Below are 26,179 nucleotides of genomic sequence, written 5' to 3' on the forward strand. Positions count from 1 at the left end.
CAAAGGGAAACGATAGGTTCATAAGAACCTAGCAATATCACCCCTTAACTCCCTACGTGTCACCCTAATTATTTACTTGTACTTCGTACTTGAAGAATTAATCCCCTACAAACTATCGTGTTATGCCATGTTTGTGTGATTGAAATAAAATTCACTTATTCTCGTATGTTGTGTCTTGTCGTGTCTTGTGGTACTTTATAGATCCAACTCAATTCACAACCTAACACCCACTATATAATGTGTCACACACTGTCTAATGCGTGTCTAGAGTTGGGCATTGGATTTTGTATGAGCTTCATTTATGAAAGATTGTACGTACAAATCCGTCATGAGTTCGTGACAATTTTTTCTTGGCCAGTTTTCACGCAGCTCACTCGAGCATGAGTCACTACAACACAATATGTGGGTCTCTACGTTATGTACCATGCCCAATTTTACCTGTGCTCCTGTTCTGTTGTGCTTCTTTCGTGCCCAATGCTTTTTATGTCCAAGATGAAATCTAAATTAATTTGAATTTTGTGTTTACGAATTTAGAATTAGGGTGTTAAGTATGTAGTACTCACATGTAGCTTAGATTAAGAACCTTAGCTTTGTCTCATGTAAAAGGAAAGGAAGGAGGATGTTTAACATAAATATAAATTTGGAGGACGTACTACTTCACCTCTTTACCTATTACAAATTGGATTTATGATAGATGACTTGTATGTGGTCAAACGTTTTTTCTTATACAGCTTTAACTTGTACTTAATTAATTGTTCTATTATTATCAATACTAACATGTCAGACTCTAGTTAGAGCCAACTCATTGACAACTCTATTAAGGATGATAATGAGCCGAGCCGAGCATAAACATTTTGAGTCTTGAGCAAGAGTTAGGGTGAATCGAGACACCCTAATAAAATCGTTTGTATACAGTGACACCTCTAAGAAATCATATGACCAACAACTTGCAAATATTCCACCCAATTGCAGTTATTTATTACTGTTTCTTAACTAACTAATTAAGTCCATTTGGTAGTATAAGTCTAAGTAGATTATGATATTCCAGGACAAAAATTAGGCCAATACACGGGCTATTGTAGCCAATAAAAGACAACATTTAAATTTTACTACCCAATTTTCTATAACTTTTTAGCTTAAACTTTGGATTATAAACAGTACTTACTATCACTAATCCCTTAGAAATGGTGCAGTTGACCATATAATTAATATAATTAATTATCCAATTTTCCTCAGAAAATGACCAAATTAGTCAATCTAAACGGCGTCATCATAATCGTCAATTTGTCTTTGTATTATTTTGTTAAATTTTGAAAATTTAGACATTTCTATTTTACAGTATTTTATTTTATTTGGGTCCACAAAACCATTTACAAAAGCAATGATTAATTTAGGACTATGTTACAATTTTTTTTCTTTGTTTTTGGCAATGCATGTTGATGAACAATAGTTGAAATATAATAATGTATTTTATGTGATATATGCTTCATGTGATTAATCTTAAGAATATGTGGTTTGGATGCTAAATTAAAGAAATTCTATTATTTATTGATTGACTTTTGGGATGTTGAATCAAATCAAACCAAATAATATTCGAAAACATTAAAGAGTTAGGCTCTTCCCATGATTTGATCCTCCTTCATAGGATTTTGACAACGGAATAATAGTCTTACGCGTTAAATTTAGGCTAGTTAATATGGTTAGTCACCATGTTATTATTTATTATACATAGTAAAATTAATTTGTCAACAAGCAATTGTACTATGTCTACAAAATATATATATATATATATATATATATATATATATATATATATATATATATATATATATATATATATATATATATATATATATATATATATATATATATATATATATATATATATTTAACATAGTACATAACACAATTTGAATTGTAAAATAGTTTCATTCATCAAAACTAGTAGTAAATAATTACTCAACAAGGAGTTGTATACCTATTAGGTACTCCCTCATCCCTCTATCTTTTTTTTTTTTTGAAAGAAGTCCTAAAGGACTCTAAATTTCATTAATATAAGCCATACGGCAGCTACAATTGACAATGAACAATAATGAAAACGAATTTAACAAAATCAAACAAGAATTAATCGGGGAAGGGCTAAGAATCCAAATACATAAATATAACAATTCGGCATATTCTTGATTCGTTGTCTCATACAACTTTTTGAGTGGATCCGTCATCGCTTCACAATTTTGTAAGAAAGTAAATTCTTGTGCTGATTCCATAACCCGAATCCGAGCCATAATCAATAGTAGCCCCGCATAACCGGAGACCAAATTAAGCACAAATAAAACCTTGTCTTTCGAAGGAGTACGAAATATCTTGTCTTTCGAAGGAGATAAACCCTTTCTTTCGAGGGAGACATTATTGTAACCTAAAACAAAAAGCTTAAAAGAAAATAAAGATTGGGGCTTTCCACCGATGAAATCCGATGGAAGCCCCTTGAAAATTGACAATAGAGACTAGGTTTTGGAGACAGAAGATAGAAAAGGAGGCTCCCTCATCCCTCTATCTTAAATTACTTAATTTGAGCATTTTTTTATTGTTTATCCCTAAATTTTATGGCTTTATGGCTGAACTTTAAATAGGTAATTTATGTACAATTTGATGATCTAAGATTAGGGATGAGAAAAAAAATGATTTGGGGATGTTGAGATGTACAAACAAATTGGTTTAATTTTTGACAAATAGGAAGTCATAGACTTTAATAATTAGGTTTTTGAGAGAAGTCAACATCCAAAGTCCAAAACCAACTCCAATAATTATACTTTACATTGACTAAATTAAAGGAGTTGGTTCTTAGTTAAATTTGTGTTTAAGTTCACTATCAAAAGTATGGAGTTTGCTAAGCTAAGCTAATTAGAGCAACTCCAATGGTTGTAGCTAGGGACTTGCTTGCAATTACAATAATTCCCTAGCTATTAGCTTGACCATTGGAGCTAGAAAACTCAATTAGCTTGGCTAAGCAAATTAGCTTTGCCAAGCTAATTTGCTTGGGAATTAAACTTGCCAAAATGAAAATGCTCATTGCACCAATTAAGCTCTTTCTATGTATTTTCTATCCAACAACTACTACTAAGCTAATAGCTAGCTATTGGAGCAAAAAGTAGCTAAAATAATAATTAGCTTAAAAGCTTATGTGTCATGACTAGCTAATTGTCAAATTAGCTTGCCATTGAAGTTGCTCTTATTGTATATTTCTAAAATAAAATAAAATAAAATAAAATTAAAATAAATTTGTACATTGAATACTTGATGCTAGTGTTTTTGTACACACACATATATATGTTGTAATTTTTCAAATCAATAGATACAATGATACTATGAATGTTGAACATGCTTTATAAAAATTATATGTACTACGCATTATGTGCATATTAAATTGATCCGATTATTTGGGTTGATCTTTATGCATGCATGGAGTTTTCAACAAGATTTAGTTGATCCGTGATTTGTATTTCATTTGTAATGAGAAAATAAAGAAATGCAAAGACCAATCTTGATTTTTTATTTCTTCCTCACACAATAAATAAAATTAAAATTAATATTGGTTCTTTCCTTTTCAATTGATTTTTTCCAAGTTTGACCTAGAGAATTCAAATCTCTCAACCCGTTATTGGGGTTGGAAAATTGATCAAGGCCCCCTAGGCAATCAATAATCAAATTCAATTCTAATAATAATGATGAAATAATGGTCACATAAACTTGTAATCCTTGTCCAATAAATCTTCAAGCAATCACTCAATGGGATATATTCCATATATAGGATAAATGAAAATTTATACGGCGTATCAAAGAAGGTTTTGACTACACAAACAGCTAAGGTTACATGTTTCATCATAATTAATATAAATCAATTCACATTAAATTGATTATATTTTCTCTCTATTTAGAATTAATGCAAAGATTATATTTTCTCTCTACTAGATCATAACATTAATCAATTCACAATAAGTAGCCATGAAAGTAATAATTTGTTTTCAATATCTACACATTACAAACCTCTTATTACATACATATACCCATATTTCCATCATCTTTGTTATATTTTCTTAAATGCATGCACTCAACTCTCCTAAAAATCGAAAGAGAGAGAGAGAGAGTATAGTATGTTGCACGGAGTAAATGGATCGCTGATGCATGTGACAATTAGATTATTCGGGTAGGGTCATGTTTGGTCCTATTTTGGTTTCTATTCGGTTAAATTAAGGTGGTTTTCAATACGGCATATTGATACAATAATTAACATTATATACTAGACATATTGATTGTCTGCAAAAAGACTTCAAGGTTTCATTCAAAAAAGTTGAGTAATCGTGTATGAGTCACTTTTGTCAGGTCTAATTACGTTTGACATAAACTCGCGGCTAAACAAACACGGTGTGGTGCGGCGGTGGAGATTAGTTACGTGAAGCAATGCTTATGGCCGGAATAAGAGTCAAAAAATGGGACCCATGTGTCATGCACGCGTGCAAGGACATATGGGCCCTTTGTTTAGTTTATTTTTTGTTTTCATGAAATTCGTATTTTCCTAACCACAACTAAATAAAAAAATTACTTGTAAATGATTGCGATGTGTTCTTTCTCATGACTTTGCACCCAACTTATCTCTTCCTCCGTATTGTTTGGTTTGTTTTGGTTATACTACACTATACTACTAGAAAATTATTAGAAATTTATTCCATCTTTGCTTTTACTAATTTGGCCCCATTCGTCGATTACAATTTATAGTTGACTTGATCACCTTTGACAAGTTTTGACTAGTTTATAAAACCTTTTAATAACTGTACACAAATTTTGTACTCGTACTTATGAGTCAATTCCAATTTATTAGAATACATAAAGTTGAAATAATTTGAAGTGAACATAAATTCGTTTAAGTAAACATAATACAATTAACTATATTTTACTATTTCCTTTTTTTTCCCCTAAATTTAGAACTTTATAGAACATGTATCTTTGTTAGCTTTACCCTCCCCTTTCACAGAGTTGATCAATTTGTCTTGATCAGGCCTTTAGGCAATACAACTAATTTATATTTAAGACTGCTTGGCTTGAACTAACTTACTAGCTAGCCCAACATAATCTTTTTGAGTTTGGGAATAAAATGTTGGTTTTAGACAAGCACCTTATTTTTCTCCAATGTTTAATTATGTCTACTTACCTCATTTCACCCACTTTTATTTTTTTTATTTGTTTTTTTTTTATTTTTTTTTTCATTTTAACACCTTGTTTAATATAGAGGGTGGTGGCACAAAGATAAAAAGTAATTAGATAATAAATAAAAACGTATTGTGTGAGAGAAGGTGTAGATAACTGTCTCCGGCGTAATTACCTTTCCTACACACCTTAGTCGAAATATTAAGTTAAATTTTATTAGTTACTGACTTTGAAACATGAGTATTTAGTCACCACACAAAAAAAAAAAAAAAAATGTAAGGTGAAGAATTTAGCTTTTTTTTTTTGTTTTTTTTTTTTTTTTTTTGCATAATCTATATATAGTTTGGTCTACAATATATGAAATATGTGGTCTGGTTTGACTGATTAAAATTGAGCACCCTAATAAAAGCAATAAGAAAAATTTAAAAATCATTTGACTTTTTGTTAAATTGTCATGATATAATTCGTATGTTTATAATAAGAAGGGATTGTCTTAAATCAATTAAATTAATTATAGAAAAAAATGGTAAAAAAGACAAAAGGGTCATTTTCCATAGAAGATAAAAAGTGATTAGGTCATGTAACCATCAACTCATTGTATCTTCTATTCGTCCACATACACATCTAAAGAATGTTCCCTCTTCTAAAATTGACGCTATTTTAAAATATTGATCATGTCATGCCTTCTGACTCTTCTACCATACAACATTATAACATAGGAGTAGTTCATTTTATTAATTAATTAGAGTGTTGAATTTTATAAACTAAGATTTTCATGTAGATAATAATATAAATTTAGAGGTTGAACTAAAACAAAGTCAACGGATTAATGAAAGTCAAATTACCTAAACTTGCTATAAATCTTTGTTAAAGGGACAGTTACTTAACAAGTTAACAACCTCAAATCCAAAACTAATATAAAAAATTTAGTGTTTGTTTTATTTTGGCATATGAACAGTTATTTTGTTACACCTTATCCACAAACTATCTTGCGTAGTATAGATGTTAATAAGATAGTACAAATTTGATGGTTACCAAATGTTTCAAGTCCCCAGCTTCCGTCAATTATTTGTATTTATAGGCAGAGCCGCAGAGAATAGTAGGCGTACAAAGTCTATGCAATCTTGTGCTTAGGTACGATAACTTTAACTCGCCTTATTATAATCGAATTATATTGAATTAAAGTATGTCTAAATTTCATATCTAAATTTCATATCTTGTGATGAAATTCCATGTATCTCATGAGTGATATATACGGAGTAGTATTTTGACTTGTTTATTTCGGTAGATAGTTTTATGTAGGAATGGATAATTAAACATAAGAGGCTAGAAAGACTACAATAATTGTGTATTAGAGTTAATAATTAAGGTATAATTAAAAGTTATTGAGAATTAATGAGAAATTTTTTTTTTATGCAAGCTAAGCCTTTGGGTTAAATTAATTTATCATATGTACTCTACCTTCAAAATCATGATTGGTGCAAAAATAAACCTTCCCATAGAAGCGAGTTAGGTCTAAAAGATTATTATAGGGAAATTTTAGTGTGTATGTGGGGAAAAGATTAATATAATGATATTTGAATATATATTCGATTTTGAATGAATTTAATTATAGATGTTCAATCCCTTAATGTACCAAGACAGTACATCCAAATTAAAGTATTTAGTGAGAGTGAAGGATAGCTCAAGTGGTTAGAGCTTCCCTCCCGATTCTAGAAGATCCTGAGATCAATTCTCATCCCCGCCCTAATGGCTCTCTATACACCAAAAAAAAAAATTAAAGTATTTAGTGATTTTATATTCCAAAAGTAACATCCCAATAACTAAACATGCTCGATGTAACTAGCTAACTAGTAAGCTCTCTTACTAACAAAGTACACATATCATTGGATGTTGCTAAGTATAACGTCACTAATTCGTTGGGTATATGAGAAATTGATTGCAACCTAGAAGTAGGTTGCAATGTTGCATTGTATACACTTAAAGATTGTGATAGAGAGGCATAACTTTTGCTAGAGTGTTAAGGACCTAGAAAAATCATTGTATACTTCATCGATCTATACTTTTCATGTGCCTATACTAATAAGGTTGGTCCTGGGGTCATCAAAAGCTGGTTGGACATCAAGCTTAGGTATAATAGTTTTTTTATGATAAAACGGTAAATATGAAAACTCGAGAACCAGATTTTAGAGCAAGATTAGCGTGGTCTTATCTTAAGACTCTAATCCATTGTTGAAGTATAATGTTCCCAAACATCACGTCTCACAACCTCATTACTCACTCACTCCATCTGTCCCACAATCAAAATGTGTGGACTTATGAAATTTGGACCACACTAACAACATATTCATTCTTTAGAAGTATAGGGTAGTAACTTTCTTATATCTCCCTTATATTTTAGATTCAAGCATTATCTTACTCACTTTCCGTTTTCAATTGTTTTTCTAAGTTAGTCACTTTTACATTATTGTTATTCCTTTTATGAAAAATAGGGCCTAATTTTATTTAATAAATCTTGTATTTATAATTTATGTCTCCCTCCTCTTTAATACAAAAGTATCCATATGTATGCTTCTCATTTTTACTTATTCTTAGTTTGCGTAGTTACAATAATCGAGTAACACTTAGCAAAAAGGAGGTAATATTTGATAAAAATACAAATCTAATATATCAAAATTTTATTATGTTGAATGAAGGTATTGATTTTTTTTAAAAATGAGAAAATTAATTTGAAACATGTATAAGTTCATTTATAATGTTTATAATGAAAATACTCCCTCCATTTTTTTAATTTACATCACTTTCCTTTTATAGATGTTTTTTTAAATGCATCACTTCTATATTTAGTAACTTTATAATCTACTCCATTTTATTATTTCTCTCTCTTACTTTAAACCTCACTTATCATTTTTCTCTCTTCTATAATCCCCACATAAATAATAAAAATATCTATCATCTCTCATATAATTTCTCTTTTATAGTCTCCAATTATCTTTTACTATAGTTTATTCACTCACTCACAATATTACGTCCTAAAACTTTGTGCGCAAATAAAAAAAACAGAGGGAGTAATAGATTGCCCTAACGAACTAATTGACGTCATATTGATGCAATGATGAGGTGTATGAAGATTACATTTGACAAATGAGAAACAACAAAAAAAAAAAAAAAAAAGAGAAAACAAGAAATGTGTTTGAAATAGTACAAAGATAATGATGGGGAGGTGGATCAGATCAGAGTTCAGAAGAACAATCAAAAGACAGAAACTAGTGATCATTACATTTTGACAGACCCTGAAATTTAATGATCCATGCTCACGTGACACAATGCCTAATCGACACGTTGCCACGTACCAAAGGACCCCACATTTATCATAGATTGATTACGTGGCAATGTTCCTTAATATTTTATTATTTTCGTAGTAATTTCATTTTGCTAATTGGTCCCAAAGTGTAAGGAGAAAACTGAAAACCTACAAAGTGGAAAAAGATGGGCAATAATCCATGACCATGTGTTTTGTTCTGCCAAAATTTAAAATGCGCCGAGTTCTGGAACTGTGTGAATGTATACTAACACGGACGCCCCATAGGTAGGCGCAGCCCACCAAAACCCGGCTGATTAATCACATTGGTGTAAAAGTTAATAGTTAACGTACTTTGCTATATTGGTTTAAAAATTATAGCATATATTTCGAAACTATTTATTTTGCATTTGTCTTTGAATTGACTAATACTACGTATTTGTTAACACTAAGCTAAGTATCCAACTAGATTATATGTTTTATCCTAAAGTATTAAATTACACCATTTTACATTCTAAATCCTTTAATGTGCTCTACGCATGAGCTTGTAGTATCAACTATTTTGGACAACACTAGGCCATGTCAAGCTACATGCTACAATTGAGTTAACACTAACCTCACGTCACTCGTATTGTATTGAATGTATGTCTCTATTGTGTTTTTAGTAATCCAATTAATTTAAGTAAATAAATCCTACTTTCAAACAAAAAGTTATGATTAAATCTAATTATCCAATTATATACTTTCTTCTTCATACTAAACTACTCTATAGCCATAACTCGCAAAAGTACACGTGAATGATATGGCTGAACCCATGATTAATTCTCCTTTTTGATTATGCATTATATATGCAGTATATATTTACCTAGTCTAATCCGCCAATCATACTTATAAAGACATAAATTCTCACACGATTTATATCGATATATACTGATACAAATTGTATGTAGGTTTGTAATTTATCAATTTCACAATCTTATTTTTTTTTTTTTAAAATTTTGTTATATGTACATAAATCAAAAGTGAATTTTTACTTAAAAAAACAAAAATAAAATGAAAAGTGAATTGCACCCGGTTTTGGTGTCTCAATAAGGTAAAAAAAGAAAAGGAACAAATGGTAAATTAAGATAATGTTGTAACTATTCATTAAATCATGTCGTACAATAGTATGAAGGATTTAAGATGATGGATGTTGCATCTCAATGAGATAATGATTGAACGAATGAAATTAATTTTAAAACGCTTGCAAACCCATGAATTCTCAATAGTTTATACGTGTATATATCATGAGCTGATGAGCAAGCTTTAGTTTTGCAGAATTCACCTACTCTATACTATCCTGAGCTATCACAATGAATTCATAATTATTAGAGGGTTGGTCCGAGTTAAACAGGAATGTTACGTCAGACTTTAATATCGGAAATTTAAACATATATCATTGTCTTTTGTGACTCTCTATAACAAAAAAAAAAAAAAAAAGCCAAAAAAAAAAGCCAAAAAAAAAAAAAAACCCTTAAAATTTCAATTTATTTATTACATAAAATCAACTTATTTATTTCTTGATTTGAAAATTAAATCTTCCTAGGAAACCTATTCTCATCTCATGTAAAGGGTCTCGGATCTATGACCTAAGTCTCCCCATAAGTAGAGGAAGTGCACAATTGCACTACTTCTCTTTTCTATACCAACTAGTCAATATACAATGTTTGCATAATATTAGGCCATTTTGGTATGTCTAAATTATATATAAAGTCTCTACGACATACTCTTTTTGTCTCTTATTCTTACACTAATCTATTTTTTTATGAGAGTTTTTTAGATTAAATGATGCAAAATAATAAGAGATAGAGAGATTATAAGATTTATAATCCCTAGAAAAAATGATTTTAATGGTACTTTCATCACCAAATTACCTCATTCTTTTTAATTAATATACTACTCGTAATTAGAATGATTATTTCATGAATAACGTGTGCAAGTTTCTCCTTAAAGTTGACTCATAGTATTGTTTTAAAGTCAAAATGCTTTTCCTCATCATATAGCAAATTGGAAGTGTTGTAAATAAAACAATTGGCTAATCATAATCATCATTAGGTTGGACTTAAGTTCGGTGGGTTTTAATAATAATAAAAATAATAATATCGATTAAAAAGAACATTCTCTTATGGACTAATATTACTCAACCGTGCATGACCCACGAACATCTTCTATTCCCCTTGTGGACCTTTATGGGTCGCCCCTTTTGACATTTTAGTTTGTTCACACCAACCATTTTATTTTAATAAAATAAATCATAAAATATTAATTCAAGTACTCAGTTTTATAAACATGTAATCATTTGACTTTTACAGTATTCAATGCATATTTGATCATGATTACTCAGTGTATATTTTATTTGTTTAATTTTAATCGGACTAGTTTAACATTATTTGCTATTATTCACATGCATGTTTGACATTCTTTAACGATTAATATCTGAGACAAAATACAGTCAATCTAAATTTCGATGAACATATAGAGCAACAAGAAGTAGGTCAAGTATGAGTGTCTCTTGGTATAAAGGCTGAGACTGAGGAAGTTAACCATCATGAACATTAGGTTAAAGTTCATCTCACAAAATCAATAAATCATACATAACATACGTGGGATTAATTAGTTAGTTACCATTATCACCTATCAAACAGGCCATAAAAGCTAATACTTTACGACGAGAATCACAATAAAGAGATAACAAGTATTGAATATGGATAGGTTATTGCTCCTAGAGTCTTCGACCTGCAGTGACATATCCTTGGCGCATCCCTTAAAATATGAAAAATCATGTTTTATATGACTAACTTGAAAGGCCAAAATAACATAGAGATAAGGACAACTGAGATTTGTTTGCTTACTTTGTAATCTAAAGATAATAATTTTGCCTTTCGCCTGCTTTTTTGTAAAATTGTAGACGTAAGATTGATCCTTTTATCATATTCTATATTTTTATATATATAAAATATACTTGTATAATTTTGTAGGCCTTTAATTAGTTAAAATTAATTAATTAATAAATATATATATATATTATAATTTTCTAGGCCTTTTATCGGTTCACGGCCATTGCATTATTTGCCTATACAAATGTAAAGTTTTCTCAACATAACTTGAGATATTTATACTACCTAACCTTGTAGTTCCTTGTAGCATGATCTCATACCTTCATAAAATGACAAGTTTCGAGTTGATATATGTTGAATCAAGCCAAGTAAGCTAGAATTAATAAATGTTTCAAGAAGTCAACCAATAAAGAAGAAGAAAAAACAAAATTTGTGTATTTGGTGAAAGAACAATAAGATAATAAAGGTATAAAAACCTACTCGTTTATCTATTTTGATGTAACTCATTTTTGAGTTATTACCTATATATAACGAAATAGTTGTTACATTGTACTAACTAAGGATATAACACAATTTTACTGGATAAAACATCATGCTTTACTTGTTCATAATGCATTGGCATTAAGTCAAATTCACTAATCTTCTTCGTAAGGATATTGTAGGAGTGGCTGTGTCACGATTAGTTGTTTTATTATTTTTTGTACCTTTTGCACGAAAAAATAAAGAAAAAAAAAAATTGGTATCACATTATTCACATATAGTTACTCGTGACTTTGTAAGAAGAGTGAGTATACTCGTGTAGTAAAATTGAGTTTGCTCACACTTTTGATTTCGTCCTTCACCTACTTCCCCATATCCAGACCTTAGTTAGGCACAATTATTGGGTCGGAATTTACAGTCCAACCCACCAATTCTCATGGTCTAGGCCCTTATAATTTGGGCTGAGAAATTTTGCACAAGTTGGACCAGAACATCTTTCGAAACCTGAATTGGGCCTTTATAGGCCTTAAAGTTCATGGCCCATTACTCATCTCTAAATCAATTAGTATTATGTGCACCACGATGCACCTAGAAATAGGTGCACTACGTCTATATTTTTGGTTTTTTGAACATATACTAAAAAAATTGAACATTTTACAAAAAAATGAACATTTAGTAAAAAAAATATAAAAATGTCACAAAAACTGAACATAAACATGCAATTTTTATGTTCATATTTTATAAAGAAATGTTTATTTTGTATATAGTAAATGTTCAGTTTATATTACAAAACTATTGAATGATTACGAGTCAGACAAACTTCTTTCAAAATTTGTGTGACGCGTAATAATTCAAAATTTGTGATTGTTCAGATTTTTTTTAACAAATGTTCAAATTTGTTATTGTTGATATTTTATTTTTACTAAATGTTCAAAAGTATAGACGTGATACATTGCGATCATTCAGATTTTTTGACTAAATGTTCAAAATTTGCGATGTTCAGATTTTTTTACTAAATGTTCAAAATTTGCAAGTGTTCAAATTTTTTTACTAAATGTTCAAAAATATAGGTGTGACGAATTGCGATTGTTCAAATTTAGTAACTAAATGTTCAAAATTTGCAAAGTTCAGATGTTTTTACTACATGTTCAAATTTGCGATTGTTCAGATTTTTTTACTAAATGTTCAAAAGTATAAGCGTGGTGCACCTATTTTTAGATACACCATGGTGCATCTTATAATTTGCGTCTCTAAATCATCATGTAGCCAAAATGCAATGCAATAGTAATTGGATGAGCAGATTGTCATACTGGAGTGAGGAGTCTGCTCAAAAGTTTCGAGTCGAGGTCTATCTCCAGGATGCTCACTTGGTACGAACGAGATATAATCTTGGTGAATAATCTGATCGAGATGCACAAGTACATTTTAAAATGCATATCAAAAGTGCTATTGTCAATCTTTTGTGGTTGTGGATGGTGATTCTTTGGCTATTGAAAGGGTAAATATCACGTCGACTAGAAATTTACAACGCCTTGACAATTTGAAATATTTCACACAATGATATGTTAGATTGCAGTAAACACAGAAGCGCCGTAGCATCAGTTTTGCTTCTGTTCAGAAGCTAATGCTCTATGGGAGATATGTAGGAGAATAATTGTTTAAGAAAATTACAACCAGAGTCGTTTCCACCATTAAGAGACTTTTTTTTAAGTAGCAGTGATAACTTATGTTGAGTATGCTTATCATGTGATTATTTTTCTACGGAATATTATCCTACGAAAATGGAGACATGTACGGAAAATGTCTTCCACAAAAATAAACCGAGCTCCCGCGACTGTAAAGACAATTTTGTAAGTAGCAGTGATAACTTATGTGATTATATGCCAATTATGCCACCACCCACATTAGCCATGTGACTGTACAATAATTACAAACTGATTCTGTCGTCAGGTGAAAGCCATGGAATCTGCATGGTTTTCACCTGACGACAGAATCAGTTTGAGATGGAACCACCCTGGCTCACCTGGCCACAAAATCAGTTTGAGGTGGAACCAACATGCTGACCTGGCCACAGAATCATTATGAGGTGGAATCCACATGGCTCACCTGGCCACTGCTTCCCTGTTGGCCTTGGAGATGCTTACCCTTCCTGCAGCTGTGATCAGGTCCCCGCACATCAAATAGCAGTTCTCCATCTCATCAGTGCAAGTTATAGCTTTGGTGAGCATCCTGCATGCTGCAAATCACAACAAAAAAAAAATGATTAATCATTCTTGATTAAGGTTGACGATAGGAAATCCTATAAAAAATAAACAGTATTGCAAAAAAAGAACAAAAAAAAAAAAAAAAGTCCTAAGCACACAGTTCATTTCACAAAAAATTAGCAGTGAATCTCAAGGTAATCAAACTCAGGATTATTAATAGTTACATAGAGTAAATACAGAATTGCAGATAACTTATATCAATCTTATTCTAGGTTAAAATGTTAAATAGTTATTGCAGAAAATCACAAGAAAAACTCTTCCATAAGAAGATAACCAAATGCCAAACAAAGACACAATAAATGCAGGCATTTTATTTTACGAACAATAAATGCAGGTATTCATATATATTACCAAATATAAAAGCATGTACACGCATGAAAATACACAAAAAAATAATAAAATTATATTGAACATACTTGAGAATTCGGATGGTATACCTTCAGCTGGATAAATTAATATTTTGGTGAATTGCTGATGCAATATAATATAAGTTGGTGCATACATTTCCTCTTTTTCTTCTTCCTTGGACACTTCATGGTAGCAAGTGTAAAAGCTATTTGATCCTTTTGGATCTGCATGCTAACTTGCTACTCTGTAGAGAGAAAATGGAGAAATTGAGGGAGGTTATTAATGATAAATAATAACCAAGAGCTGTGTGATGAGAATGAGAGTTATGAGACCAAGTACGTCATTTATATAGGGGTGTTAACACTAGGGTTTGGTGGATTAGGATGTCAAAATGCAATACTAAAAGATAGCATTGCCACTTCAGCTTGAGGTGGCATTTTAAATTATACTTCAATTTGAAGAGAAATAATTTTTAGGTGCCCTAACAAATTAAAAACATACAAGTAACATATGCAATAATATTAAGAAAAAGGTTGGTCAAACCATTGATATATTACCATCTATGACAAATTTGCTTAAAGCATTTGAGGTGTGAATGATAGGGTTACAGCCAATGTAAAACAGTGATATACCTACCAAAAAAGCTTGATTCAATGAAATTGATCCTTAATTCATATCTTGAAAATCAAAAGAGATATTCATCTTCAGAATATAATTGCCACATGTTCTCTAGCAATAAAATGTACTTGGGGATTTTGTTTATTTAGTAATTTTACATAGGATTATAATGGAGTTTATGGGGATGTTTGGTTAGGAGCTTTTAGGTGCAAAAAGCTAGAGTTGTTTGACCATTTAAAAAAGCTCTTTGGGGTGTTTGGTAAGAAGAAGTTTGAAAGAGCTTTTTGAGTTCAAAATTTTCTTTTTCAAAAAGCTGATGTGAGGAGCTTTTTAAAAGAGCTTTTAGTTTTACACAGTCAATAATTAACAGTTGGTTACCAAACACTTTTACACAATTAGCTTATTACGATCAATAAGTCAAAATTGTTAATGCAAACAGCTAAATCAAAGCAGCTAACAGATAAAAGAATTGTCAAACGGGGCCTATTTATGCGGTTGAACAGAATGAACTATCATATAGCTGGCTCGCTATATCATAACATTGTAGTTACTATTCAGACAATATTATCAGACTTGAAAGAAAAATTAGGCTTCTCTCTGTTTCAGGACTTGAGCTCACTATATGATGTTGCAATGATGTCTAATGGAGCCTAAAGGTTCAAAAATACAGCAGTGTCAAGTTCAAATTAAAGGCAACTATATGTGTACATAATTACTCCACATGTTGAAGAAATTAACCTTGTTAAAGTCTGCCTTAGAAATTTTTTCAGACGTTTTGTTGTAGGCTTTTTAAAAATTATGAATTGCAAATTCATGCCTGACTATTTCCTGAGAAAAAATAAGTATAGTAATTCGAAAAAAAACCAATAGAGTTGCGTGGCTAAATGACAAATAGCTAACATGAGATGAAATATTATATTAACAAATGCATTTAATCTCAAATTTTCGTAACTTTGTAGTTAGATGTACCTTGATAGCCCAGGTGGTAGTAGTTTTTGAATGTTAACAGCAAAACAGATGAAGACTGTAATTTGCAATGCATTCACCAGATAGTTTTCCATCGAGTCAGTGATACTACAGCAGCAAAACCATAGGCAATCAGAATACTACATCGCTAAGTTAATATTAAAAAATGATAAAGCAAGAGCTGTGAAAGAACAACCATGAAGGGGATAACCAGACAAATAAAATTTATAACCCTAATGAGACCCCATCACTGATAAGAGTAGTGCTATTCTAAATATCCATCAGTTAGCTACTCCAACAATAAGGCAGGAAAATAAACCCTCCGAGCAACATTTGAGCTAGCAATTGTCATTTTCATTTCTCCTAGAAATCAAATTTTTGAGCGCAATGGTGAAGGTAGAAGACTTCAGAAGCATATTTGGTTGCAAGATTTTTTTGATTGGATAGACAAGTTTGGTTCCTTAGTTCCTTCTATTGACAATCTAAGGTGTTGTAAATGAACTTTAGCAATCACGCCTCATGCCATAAATGATCATACATAGAGAAACTGCAGAGATCTGCACACAAAGATACACCACAAACATGCAGAAGATGATATATACTTTGAGACAACCTGAATAAGCAAGAAAATATCTTAAAACATCAGTATATCCCTAAGATCATTTTCTAAGAAGTATTATAACTGTATTTAAGAAACATATTGAACGCTAGTGTATGGAAACACGGATCTCACCAGGTTATTCTTTGATACCATTCATGGGCAGTCTGCAGTAGGTACAGCAGCCATAAGTGGTCAGGTAACCTTTCACCACAACACTAACGTCGCTAACATCTATAGGCTAACCTCTCATTCGGTCTTGTTATCCACAGTAAATCTATAATTAAGTGCTTTGGAGTAGAATCCAGCATAATACTTAGAATTACTTAAAGGATGTAATTAAACAAACTGCTCAGTGCTGCAATTACAATACCGTTGCCAGTTGGAACTTGAGAAATACTAGCCACTTACATATAATTTGCACAACTTTGACTTAAAAAAGACCCATTCTGTAGAATCCCAAGCAAATATATTAACAAGATCATACAGAGTACATGTTTAGAAATTTTACAGGGATACATTATAAATTTGAGCAACACTTCCATGACTATTCATAAACTTTGTTGAATGACTAATCCTTTATGGCAACTTTCATAAACCCTTTATATTGAATCTTACTACCAGAAAGATATATATAAAAAAAAAGAAATTATGATTGCAACGGCATATGAGGATGATAGCATTCAGTTCAAAGCAAGTATACATCTTACAGCCAAGACTATGGTTCATAACCTTCAATAGACATCGTGTCAACATTTATGATACCTTGCCTTCATCTCAAAAACCAACTTTCATGATGAGAACTTCTACAACCCAACACTGACTACATGGTTTCCATTTTATTTATGTCTTAAACCAATTAGCTTCTTATTTTACAAAATCCCATGTAGAGAAAGGTGTAATAGAGAATCTAGACTTGAGCAGCCAAATCAAGCAAACAATAACCTACATTATTCACAAGAAACTTATTATAACATCTCCAAGCCTCTAACACTTATAAGTTGTAACAAAGTTCTAACGCTGTGCTCATCAATACACACACAAAAACAGAACAAAAGAAACAAAGAGTAAAATCAGCTCTTGACAAAAAAAAAAAAAAAAAAGTTTGAAGTTAAATCTAAAAAGCTTGAAGACTCTTGCCTACATAATTCCCAAGTAGTCATCCTCATAAAGACTCTTGCCTAAATAATTCCCAAGTAGTCATCCTCTTAGTTTACAGTTTACTAGTCCATAGTCCATCAGTTAAATTGTCCAATAACTAATTCCTATATTATAAATGAGGCACTAAGAAAGGAATTTAAGCCACAGAGAATGATGTTCATGCAAAACGTTTCCTACAATGATGCAAATTATTTAGAAATGCTTTCAAGAAAGCAGGAAGACATCTCTATACTATAAAGATAACCAATGAGAGTTAGGTTGAATGATATTAGTCACAAAACCACAAAATAACAAGACAAACACATACTGGAGGATTTCCTCTCCTTAAGCCATCCAAGCCCAACATGGCAACTTAGGCAAACTAGAAATGCCTCAAATCAGAAGCTAGAATTATCCACCTCATTATGCTCCGACTAATAGTCCATCCATGTAAAGCAATAATATATTCAATTAATGAAATCTAGCAAACAGCCTAAAATCTAATCATACCGACATCGATCCGAACATTAAATTTTTCACAGCTAATAATAACTAAGTGCACTCATTAACTAAGCAAACAATCAAACATGACGTAACCTCATTCAACACAAGGAAATCCTTTCCAAATTGGAATACCCAATCCATGTAGATAATTATACATAGTATGTTCAACTGTTCACATAGGAAAAGAATAATAACAGTATGAAATCCATATATGCCAAGAAAATCAATCCTAACAGTTAATTATTCACCAACCACAACACAAACATACTATGTACATGCATGAATTAAGGAATCAAGCAAGCACAAGTTTTCATGATTTTCATTGTTAGAACCATCGCACCTAAGGCCTATTATGAAGGTGCTGCACTTAAATAATAAAAAAAAAAACGGTTTCATAACACTCCAAAACACTAACCAATGAAGTGGCTCTTTAATACTTATAGTACAACAATGCACCCATAAACAATTGAACGGCCCAAAACAAGCCTGAAAGATGAAACAATTCGATGGATGTTAAGAAAAGCTTTGAAATGATAATCTTGAACTTGAAATATATAACTTTATTAGTGAATGCATATTACATACATGTGAATCAATGTGGTTCTTTGAACCTTTAACAATTAAACCCAAGTGGTTAATGCTTAGTTATGTTGTCAACTTTCAAAACCATAGATAGTCCTAATTTCTAATATACTACATGTTGGCCCATGAAGGGCTTAAGCACTTAGAAGTTGCTTTGATAAATAAACAGTATGCCAACATTCAACCCAACTTGAGACTTGCTGCTACCTCAGCTCAAATATCTTTCTAAAACCAACTCTTCAAAATCATCTTTCATTTATCTTCTCTTCCTGAATCCTCTTACTTTTTCTATCTCTCTCTCCCTCTTCTAGTCTTCTCTCAACTATTCAGTCCAGAAAAATCTTACAAAGCACATTATATCTTAAGCTTTAGTTCCTTCCTTTTTAAACCTTGATCCAGACTTTTAATAGAGGTTTTCAAACATTCAAAACAATTTTCGTTATGCAACTCTAATTTACTATAAATTTTTCAATAATAAATGAGTAAAAATAATCAATAATGTAATAACAAAATTTGCATCAATTTTTTCTAAACTGACCATCATATACATACCTTGAAATGTAACAAGTACATAATTTTCATATATAGTCATAAAGGTCAATACTGTAAAACTTCAAAACCTAATCTTCATTCTAAAAATATCTTCATAAGAATAAGAACCAAATAATATTTATGCCTTTGTATACCAAAAATAATACAATAAATACAATAAAATAGGAAGAAGCTACTATCAAAGTTCAACTTAAATTCACAACATTTGATACAAACTTCATTTGCAATACGCCAATACCAATGAACCAACACATCGTCTCATGCTTGTAGATAAGCTACAATCTTCAACAATTGACATAGCCAAAGTAGAATTTCAGTTTGCAAACATGAAAATACTAAGGAAAGAGATCAATTCCATTCATTTGGCCAAAGTAGAATTTCAATTTGCAAACATGACAAGAATATCAAGGAAAGAGATCAATTCCTTTCAGCATCCCTGACCAACCCGATCTGAAATAATGAAATTACTTAGAAAATCTCAAACTTGACATGAACCGAACATTAACTGCTCAAATTTAATCAGATGTGACCCATGAATCTTATTTTAAAATTATATAAAGTTTTACAAAATTTCTGAGAGGTTTTTAGCACAACCTAATAATGAACCTAAATCGGACTTAAACCCATCCTGTTGACCAGAATTGCCACCCTTAGTTCCATCTTGTGGTACATCTTTATCAAATGGTCGAAATAAAATTTTTGGATATATAATATGGCGCAAACGAATTGGACGAGAATAGCACCTTACAAGATAGGCATACCATAAGGCGACAAATAAAAAATAAAAACCCAATTCCTTACAAAGTAGCACAAGATACGAGAGTGGAGTTGATTTACTTTGTTAGGTTGGGTGAACAAATTCACTTTTAGAATATACTCCAGGTAATATAATCTCACCCATTTTAAGGGCGGTTCAAGGTGAACCATATATTCCAGGACAATATTCCCTGCGTTTTCAATGGCAATGAATTTGTAGGCTATTTTGGTGAATGGCTGACGCAATATGATACATGTCACTACTTAGATTTCTTCTTTTTCTTCTTCTTCCTAGGACATTTCATGGTAACAAGACATAGATACTTTCGGAATACCATCCTAACTTGCTACTTTGTAGAAAAATGGCTAAGAAAAACCATAGGAATGAAGAGAATTTTAAAAGAAGCAAATTGATGAAGAGATGGATAAAAATGAGACCTAGTATATCATTTATATAGAGAGCTCTTAGAAAAAAAGATAATCAACTAGAGCATAAAGATAGAGTTTCCACATCATTCTGAGATGTATTGGTATCACATTTGATAAGTAAAATTATTCTAAGCACCCCATTGATTGTTTACAATTTAAATTCACAATATTGTAAATGCCTAAATAAATTAAAATTTATAGCATGATATCTTTCTATTTATTAAATATAGCTTACCTTATAGGTGTGATCAATGTTATCTACCTACCATAATAGCATGATTCAAGACAATCAAAAGAGATACACATCTTCAAACAGTTGTGGAGCTAGGATTTTTAATCCGGGGGGACAAATATAAGATGTTTAATAATTCGACAAAAATCTTAAGAAAAAGGTGATCTCATAAATTGTTTAATGATTATTTAAAATCGCATATGATAGTATTCTTATATGCTAAAATAGGAGTTGTTAAAAGCTACATATTCAGAAAATTATCCAGCAAAGGAATAAATTTTTGTTTGTAACCCCGATTTCATGTAATGTAATCCAATTAGTTATAAGTACAAATCAATTATATATCTTATCCTAAAATCATATAATAAGCTTTTAAACAACTTAATAATAGATATGAAGGGGTTTGGGTTACATTCGAAAAAAATAAATGCAAATTTTCTCTGAATTATCAAATCAAAACAAGATGGGAAAAGCAAATATTAAATAAAGTCCAAAAACAAGAAAAAACAACTATTAATGAAATTCAAAAATTAAGTTCAAACAAGAAAAAGAAAAAAATTCAACTACTAAATGAAATACAAAATAAGAAAAAAAATGAAAAAATAACCAAAGACAAGAAAAAAAAGCTAAAGAGCGTGAGGGTAAGAAATCGAACCCAAGACAAAGAGAGAAGCAAACCATGTTCATATAGTACAACCGCAAACCCTATTCATACACTACAACGGTACAACCACTAGACTATGCTTATGTTTGGGAAATAAGTTAAATAAGTAATCCATTTTTTTTAATGTATCTGTTTAAACTAAAGAAAAACAATTTACGCGGTAGTAGAAGCTTTTGCACACCTCCTCTTTTCTCTCTCCAGCCCTCTCTCTCCAAATAACCTCCGTTTTCTTTTTTTCTCCGGCCATGAGGCTCGCCGGCGGCCGTGTGGCTCACCGCCCACGCCAAAGCGTCGGCGAGCCTCCGATCTATTCCCTTAGGTTGTTTTTTTTCCTTTTCCGTTTTGGTTTTTTGTCTTTTCAGCCTTACAACTTGCGCCGCTCCTTTTCGTCCGCCGCCTCTGTTCATCACCGGCCGTGAGGCCGGCTTGCCGCCGTACTTCTTCTCCGCTTCCCCGCCGCGACTATGCTCTACCTCCTTGGCTGTTGTAGCGACGTTGAGTTCGAGAACGGGGAGGGTGAGTTATCGCCCTCTGAGTCCCTCGTGTAGGGCCGTTCTGAGTCCCTCGTGTAAGGCCGTCGGTGCCGCGGCTCAGGGGTGTGTGGGGTTTGGGCTTCTCGGGCGGGTCTCAGCGGTCCGTGCTTTTATATCCGGCGGTTTGTGGGTTAGGTTGGTGAACCTCGGAGCGTTGGTGGCGGGGCTCGGTTTGGCGGCGGGGTGGGTTGTTAGGGTTTTGTTTGTTGTCTTAGTTTTTAAGTTTTTTCCTGTTTTTTCTTTTAGGTGCCTTTTGTGTGTTTTTTAGTTTTGTTATTTTTTCTGTTTGTGTGGTGTGTTTGGGTGATTTGGGGCTTGCAGATCGGTTTACCGATCTTCTGGTGCAGGATTTAAACCGGGTTTTTTGGCTATGGGGCTTCAGTTTGATCTTCTGGTTGGTTGGGCTAAAGGGGTATGCTTCCATGCCGATAACCGTGTTTGAATCGGAGATTGTCTTGTCTATGGTGAAGTGTACGACACCAATTTTGATTTCAGGTCGAGGAGTACGGGATTCTGAGCCAATGAAGGTTCACGTCAGAAACTACAACATATTGCCAGACCCCCTTGCAAGAGGCTGCATAGGACAGCGTTATATGAGCCAAGGGTACTTAAGAATGTCATTTTGCGCGTGCAATTGTAGTTTCCTTTATTTCGAACTTGTAATTGGTTATGTTGTCTTTGTATTGTTCGATTACGATCTCTTATGTAAGTGCCGTATGGCTTATTATTAATGAATTTTAATCTCCCCCTTTCAAAAAAAGAAAAAGAAAAACAATTTTTTTTTTTTTTTGGGGGGGGGGGACTGATGTCCCCCCTTGTTCCTATGTGGCTCCACCACTGTCTTCAAAAGGTAATTGTCACGTGCCTTTTCACAATTAAAAACCCCATAGTCACCAACTTAAGGATTACAGAGTGAGTGATAGCTCAAGTTATTAGAGCTCCCCTCCTGATATCAAGATATTTTGAGATCAATTCACATCACCCGCCCTTGTGGCTCTCTAAACAACCAAAAAAAAAAAAAAGCGACCTACGGATTTTAAAAGAATAATTGGGTAATTGAGAATTGAGTCCACTACATGTGATGTGGTGATATGATGTCCAAGGAACTCTTGAATGGCAGGTATTGAGACCTCTAATCCAGCTACACCCCTCAAACCAGAACCTAGCAGTGTTGGTCATAGGCTAATATGTAGAGCGAGTACAAACTAAGCTAGATAATGAGATGCAGAAACTCATATGAGTCCAAAACCTGATAACAACAAATTTTTGGCTGACTACTTCCACATAGATGACATACGAAGTTTATGAAAAAATAAGAGCAATAATCACATTAGAGACAATTAAGATTGCATATATTTACATCACCTAAATAAATAAGTGTGTCACAATTAATATTTTAATACAAATGCAATCTAAAGTGAATAATTCATAACTAAAAATTTTTTAAAAAAATAATTTTTTAAAAAAAAAAATAGAAAAAGATGTACATACCTTGATAAACATAGTGACCAAAATATTTGTACATATATTCAGTGCTCATCTACCATATGAATATTCCATTGAACATACTATCAACTATCAACTCCATGAGCGATCTAATCAATAGAATTAGATCGCTTAGCTAAAGCTGAAACCCAATAAAAAAATAAAAGTAAAAAGGAGAAGAATAAGAATAAGAAGTTGTCAACAATCGTCATTTCCATTTCCTTTCATCCAAATATTTTAAACTTGTCAACAAGAACAATAGGTAAAAGACTTCAAGAATGATAGCAACTTCAATACAAATAAAATTAACAATAAAACTTTGACTCTGATTCTTGTGATGGCAACAAACATGAAACTGCCATGAAATTAAGAAATACAACTGTTGTTGTAAATGAATGAAATAACTTGGTTACTTCTTTTCTTCCATTTTTTCATCTTACAAACACCTTACGGGTGGGAAAAGATGATAAAATTATATGAGGGAAAAATGTAGAATTGTTATCCAACTTCTTTATAGCCAGAAAAAACTAAAGAGGATGTAGATTTAGATATGAGTATATGACTAGAAGAAAACTTAAAACCCCTAGTTTAAAATACATTAACATATGAAGCGAGAAAATGTTAGTGTCATGTGTGGTTAAGTCATGTGATTTCAATTTACAAATCCTTTTTGAATAAAGTGCACTAGTACAATATCAAAATACATACCTTCACAGAGTTGTAGCCTCTTCAAAATAGATCCTTTGTTGCACCACATAGAAGAACACTAAACCTAAAGCTCCATCTAGTAACATAATCATGTACTCAGATCCAATGGAGATGCACCATCACAACTTCTGTTGTGTGTAAAACAACATATATACTCGTCATGATTTACACTAAACAGATGTATAGAAAATTTAGTCATCATTACATATGCTAAAGATGCACTCTGAGTCTCTGACATGAAGATATGTCGCTTGTCAGCATGCATGTTTAGGAAATATATAATCATTAAAACAACAAAGTGCCTGCAAACAAGAGAAACAAAAGCCTTATATGGAACAATGACCTACCAAAAATAAAACAGAGAAAGAACAATCATCTACCTTCAGCCAATCTGCAGAGGTAATCAAAGACATGATAAATGTGAAAGATTATGCTAGCATTGATTTCATCAGTGGCAGTAAATTTACATTCGCTTACAGAGAATCCCCAAACAATGTAGGCGAAGCTTTATGTTTGGCCATAAACTGAAGTATAAGATATAGTACTTGAATAAAATTAAGTATAATGGATGTAAAATTATATAACATTCACTCACAGACAGTGTAGGCAAATCTACTCTATTCTAGGATTTGGTTTTCAGCAGCTAGTAAAGCCATCAACATCACAACTACATACAAAGACCTTGATAGCTAATTTGGTATACTACGTATAAAATTTCTTTGCTCACTATTAACAAATGGTCAGTGTCCTTATATCCAAAATATGTATCTAATGTCTTCTCACGATCTCTCCTTGTTAGCCTAATCAATTTCACATAGCAAGATAGCTTAACCAAAAGACGTATTAGTGCTTATAACACACGGTGTGTACAAATAAGTTAATAACATGTATTATCATTTATCAGTCAACCTAATCTAAAAAGCTTTGGTTAGAACTAATATAGTACTTGGCAACTTAACAAGTTCAAATCACAGATAACATTCTCAATACAGAGCCATAATGTAATAAATCAACTCGAGGTGTGAGGTATTTATTTATAGTATTAAATCAAATCCAATACAGAAAGCATATAATTTACCATAAACAACTAACAAGCTTTATATGTTCCCTTTAAACAGACCCATTAACCAAAATTTGATCAAGGTGATTAAGAAGCCACATGTAAAATCATCCAACAAAGTAAGAAATTGTCATAAATTCTAACCATAAATCAACAGCATTCTTTATTTCTTGACAAATTACCAAGAAGAAAAAACCCCAGAAAAAATATCGTTATAATAAATATTTATATAAATAAAGCAAAAATGATTAAACAAGAGAATTCAAAACTATAGAGAGAATAGTATACCTAGAAGAGACAACCAAAAGGAACGATTCCTCAAAGGCTCTGATGATTGTTCTACAAAGAAAGTTCTTCAAAATTAATTGGGTGAATTGGAGCTAACACCCAACACTCTATTACAAATTGGAGCTAACCCCTTTATAATAAGCTGTAACAGGCAATGAACAATACCATGTCAAGATACTTGCCCTTGCTTTAAGGTGCCTACAATATAAAAACATATTCGAGCAGTACAGTACTCACCATTTGTTGCACCAAATAGATGAACATATTCGAGCAGTACAGTACCCTGAAGTCCCATTTAGTAACATCATAATGTACAACGTCACAATTTCTGCTATGCATGTTGAACAACAACTATAACCAAATATGATTTCTTGTTAATAAGATTTACAGAGAATTAGGTCGTCTAGCTATATAACCACTTAAACAACTAGATTGAGCAATCCCAATAATAAGATAACATGCTAACATGCACAGTGAGGTGAAGATATGACACTTGTCAGCATGCACGTTTGAGTACAATATAAAAAAAATTAAAAAAAAATTAAAAAAAAAAAATTAAAAAAAAATAAAATAAAAAAAAAACAAAGTACAAG

The 26,179-nt window shown here is 31.8% G+C and overlaps 1 long non-coding RNA gene across 1 annotated transcript; it reads right to left on the bottom strand.

Moving 5' to 3' along the window:
• Positions 1-13,602: 13,602 nt before the first annotated feature.
• Positions 13,603-24,368, bottom strand: LOC145612779 (uncharacterized). The gene is made up of 5 exons (XR_014106707.1): positions 24,239-24,368; positions 23,537-23,672; positions 16,059-16,163; positions 14,561-14,715; positions 13,603-14,095 (listed from the first exon to the last, which is right to left on the bottom strand). It is a non-coding gene; the product is annotated as an uncharacterized LOC145612779 (long non-coding RNA).
• Between the last annotated feature and the right edge of the window lie 1,811 nt (positions 24,369-26,179).

Source organism: Chenopodium album, chromosome 24 (assembly GCF_948465745.1).
Source record: "Chenopodium album chromosome 24, dcCheAlbu1.1, whole genome shotgun sequence".
NCBI classification, from domain to species: domain Eukaryota; kingdom Viridiplantae; phylum Streptophyta; class Magnoliopsida; order Caryophyllales; family Amaranthaceae; genus Chenopodium; species Chenopodium album.